Below are 5,232 nucleotides of genomic sequence, written 5' to 3'. Positions count from 1 at the left end.
TTCCAGCTTTGTCCAGTTGTCCCTTTATGTGTCCCTATGATATAAAAAAAATTATAATGTGGGATACTGTCCCAAAGTATCTATTCAAAAGGGCTCATATCTTTCAAATCTTACTTGTGCGCTGGACGCCATGACGAGTGAATACTGCGGTGCGCTTATGGTAGTTTGTGGTAGTCCATTCTCAAAATGTCACTGCTGAACTGCACAATAATTGGTGTCATGTGTTGTCCATAACAGCTTTTTAAACCAAACTCAGTCATTGGCATCAGTTTGTTTAATGCCAGTATCATGTATGGCGGATAGACTGCACTGAGTCATAGTTATCGTAGTGCCAACAGTTCCTGAAGGCAACATGACTGAGGAGAGTCTTCTGCCTTCTTTCTTAGGGTGTCAGTTGAAGCCACGCCCCCTCTGCAAAATCAGGGCCAAAAGTCTGAAACTGAAAAAATCGGATCTGAGACTGAAAACATAAGATTTGAAGGTGTAAAAAAATGCTTTGATTCTGAAAACATAAAAACTGGAACTGAAAAAAATAAGTCCTCAAATATCAAAATATTACCTGCGATGGACTGGCGACATGTCCAGGGTGTACCCCGCCTTTCGCCCGATGCCAGCTGGGATTGGCTCCAGACCCCCGCAACCCTGTAGGCAGGATATCAAAATGTTAAAAAATGAAAATTGATAATTTATTCAAAATAATTCCAGAATTAACATTTTATTTAAACTAAAAACAAAACAATGAAACACTTATTTTGAATATATGGTTGTATTTTTCAAGTTGAAGTTGACCAAAACTCTTTTAAATTTAATTAAAACATTTGGCCCTGATTTAGCTCCATACTCCACCACCTTAACCAACTACAACAGTAAAATCCTGCTTTTATATTAATGCATAAGTATCATAATAAGAATCATAATCTAATGATAGAATATAATCACAGGGGACATTTTTCTGCTTTGAGAACTTTTACTTTTAATACTTTAAGTACATTTTCCTCATTATACTTACCTTAACTGAAGTAACATTGTCAATGCAGTACTTTCACTTGAAATAGAGTACTTTTACAGTGTTGTATTAGTACTTTTAGATTGCTTCTGCGTGCTGTACAATTTATACACAAATTGACTCCCAAACCAAAACATACCTTTTACTTAGCAAGTACTCTTGTTGAGTATTGTTATGGCAGACAGGATAAAACTCCAGGGATCTATATCTACGTCCTGATGGTAGCAGAGTGGAAAATGTGTTGAGAGTGCTTTCCATAAAATGGCTTTTGTAGAGCAGCAGTAGAAGGTGGGGAGCAACCGAAAGAGATTTAAGTTTACAGATGGCAGAGAGTCTTTGTTGGCAGCATTTGAAAGTGTCAGTGTTATGTTGATCAAAATTCTGTTTATTGTCCAGAGTGAGTCCAAGGTATCTGAAGCACTCCACCATTTCAACAGCTACATTACTGATGCATGTAGGGTTGGGGGTGACAATATGGTCTGTGCTGTTAGAGTTGGGTGTTTTAATTTAAAACATTTCTTTTGTCTATGCAACATTCACCTGAAGATGATTATTTGAACACCACTGCATGGGGCGGTGAGAGATGGAGTCTTGATAGTTTAAGACTCCATAGATTATCTTAAAGGTTCAGTGTGTAAGTTTTAGAGGCATCTAGTGGTGAGGGTTGCAAACAGGGTTGGGGAGTAACGGATTACATGTAACGGCGTTATGTAATCAGGATACAAAAATAAAGTAACTGTATTCCGTTACAGTACAGAAAATAAAGACGTAATCAGATTACAGGTCCGATTACCCGACGGAGGCCAGTCTGACCACTGGGAACACAGTATGAAGGTGTTTTTCTTGTCAGTTTGGCTCTTGTCTTGGCTGAGTCAGCTAATGAGGCTGTGTTCGGTCCTGTTCATGTTGTGTTCACTGGGAGGCAGTTTTGTTGCCCGCTCACCCAGCGACGCTCTCCGCAATCATTCCCCGCCGGGTCCCCCCCCTGCCCTGAAAACCTCCAGTTCTTCAGTAAAGGTGTAAACCTTAAATGCACACTCTGGTGCTCTGACTTCACATTACGGGCATAGTAACCATATTTGACCAGTAACTTTAACTGAGCTAATTAATGGCAGCTAGTTAGCAGTTAGCAGAGTTGCTACAGCAACAAGTAAGTTAAAGCCATGTGTCCATCATGAAACTCCGCCAGAATTAAGGCAGAGGAGCAGGGGAACATCAGAGAGAAAACCAGATAATATTTTCCATCAAATATGATCCAGTTTCAACAAAATCAGTGAATAAAGTTGTGCTTTCGTACAATAAACTACGGAAGCCCTAAGCTGACGACTGATTCACATGCTCACAATTAAGCACGTGCTGGAGTGTTCGCATCCCAGCCATTGGTCCACATTCATCAACCTATGGACTTTTCATTTCCCCATCATTCCCAGGCAGAGGAAATTCATCCACTTCTCATTTAGGGAAATCCATTTAACTACACATTTCCTGACGGTTATTTCAGAACCTTTGAAATAGCCGTTGGGAAATGTGGGACTAGATTCCCCTGAATCTCTTCATAACAACTTTTTTGAAAAGAGAATGACTAAAAACACAAAGAAGAATAAAAAAGTTTGCTGAAAGTGGGAGTCAAACCAGCAATCCTTAGGATGTAAGTCCTGGGCTCTACCAATTCAGCAAACTACTGATTCACAAATTGCTACAAAATTATCATAAAGAAAGGCACCAGCCGACCCCTGTATTCAGCTATAGTTCGTTATCTCGAGATCACGAGATAATTATCCCGTTATCACGGGAAAACGGAGTAAAAAAAATATTTGAATCAATGGCCGTTTAGGGCTTCCGTAGTAATCAGTGGTGCCTGGTTCTAGAAACACTAATTTTCAGCAGGGTCATAAAAACAAAGAAAGCTTTTCATTGGACACTACATGATTTCAGCCCCACCAGTGCAGGATGATTCATCAAAATTTTAAAATAGTTTTCCAGGAAATCACGAATTTGTCATGGGAATGGGATATTTTATAATTGTATTTTTCTCTAAAAATGCACTGAGCAGACAACGCATCTTTGATACTCTTTGTCTTTAAGTAATCCAAAAGTAACTAAACGTAATCAGGTTACATTACTTTTATTTTTGGTACTTGGATTACATTACTGATTCCATTTTTTAACAAGTAATTGGTAATTGTACCGGATTACATTTTTAAAGTAACCCTCCCAACCCTGGTTGCAAATTGCAACCGGCGGCTCACAGTGCATTTACTTGACCCTGACAAACTATTTGTCAAGTGTACACCCAGCTGCACCCTCAGCACTGCCCTTGGTGTTAATTAAAATTATGACCATTTTAATGAAACCAAGTGACAGAATATGTTGTAGATTATACATCCTAATGATTTCAAATGTTTTGGCATTTGAAATAACCACTTAAATATTTTATATATATATATAATATTTATTATTTTTAACTGCAATTATTTTTTTTTAAATGCACAACAATCTTGGCACCATTATTATTGCAGGATGTCATGTGTGTTAGCATTATAGCTACAGCTCACAATTAACAACCTCTACCTTCCCATTTATATTGAGCTGTGTTGTTTCCCAGTTCAGGGGCTGAAAACTTGTGGCCCTAAAGGTCCATTCTCTGATCGATTCTCTGAAAGATCCAAACGGCCTCAGACTAAACCAGCTCCCCCTTTTCAAATGACAATATTGTTCATTGTTGATTTAGGTCTTTTTAGGGGTTTGAACTGCAGAATATCACCAGACTTTGACAAGCAGCATGGCTGTTAATAAAACAATAAAACCCTCTACTTTACGTACCTCTGCCACTTTTAAAGGCATAATCACCACCTCATTTATACACCTGTTACTGCTTCATGTGATGCTGAGACACCTGTCAATCCCGTTCAATCTTACTACATACGATTGAATGATTATACGATACTAGTTTTTAAAATGTGTGCTTCCTGGGAGAGGGGGGATTTTGCAGTGTTGAGTTATGACAAGCTGATCATCAAACCCAGAAATAGTTCCTAAACTATGCAAGTCGGGCTTTAGGACTAAGGCTGTTTCTCATCACTAATAATAACATTGTGCCCTTTAAATCTTCCAAATAAAGGCTTGGTAATTGCACATGTGAATATCTTTAGCATAAACAACAAGTTGCATTACTTGAACAATCTGGTGCTTGCTTATTCTATTCATATACTGGCTGTATCTGAGACTCATTTAGATCCATCTATTCAGAACTCTGACTTACGGGTTAATGGTTTCTCACACTTTAGGAGGGACAGAAATATACATGGTGGTGGGGTTTTGTACAAAACCATCTTCCAATTAAACTATGTTCTGATCTTATGCTTATTGATGTAGAAGCATTGTGGGTTCAGGTTCATTTACCCCACTTGAAAGTAAAAGTGGTGGCTGCTACAGACCTCCTGATACTGATGGTGACTATCTCACTCAATTATGTGAAGTAACTGATAGAGTCCCTGAAATAAGCAGTGAAATATATTTGCTTGGTGGTAAAACAGGCAAAACTTACCCTCGATCATTGTGGCACTAGAATGCATGTGACAAGTGAAGCTAAGTCTGAAGAATTATTTCAAGATCTTTGATGCAATCATCCTTCTCACTGTGTGGGTAAATGCATTCAGCAACAAAATATTTTTTGTTGCAATGGATAGCATTATCGGTGACTTGCAGGTTCCAGAGCACAGCAACCATATGTGAAACATTCGTACCCATCCTGAGGCTGACAGACCTGACTGAAGCGCTGATGAAGACAACACTGACACTGACAGCCCAAGTTAAATTTAAGACTTTTAAGACGTTTTTAATACCACCTAGGATGAAATTTAATACCAACTTCACTGCCGTTTAAGGGAAAATCTGTATTAATTTTAAGCCAGAGAAAATTATTTACGAAGTTACATGAATTTAATACATTTTAGTAAATTTTATTATATTATATATTATAAATTTTGTTATAATACATTCATATTTAACACACTATAGCTTGGGGTGTGTTTTTACTTTCATAAGATAAAATGAATCAAGGACGTCACTTTGTGTTGAAAAGTGGTGGGGACCTAAGGGTTCAGAGGGGTGTGACGATACACCTAGCTCACATGCACAATTCACAATATTGGGTTCTCGAGAATATATTAGATATATAATATTTTAACACTATTTGATGAAATACTCAATGCTGAAATATATTT

This window comes from Micropterus salmoides, unplaced genomic scaffold (assembly GCF_014851395.1).
Source record: "Micropterus salmoides isolate LMB-PRFRI ecotype aquatic unplaced genomic scaffold, ASM1485139v1 Ms_hic_scaffold_10, whole genome shotgun sequence".
Lineage (NCBI taxonomy): Eukaryota > Metazoa > Chordata > Actinopteri > Centrarchiformes > Centrarchidae > Micropterus > Micropterus salmoides.
This window is presented reverse-complemented; position numbering follows the sequence as displayed.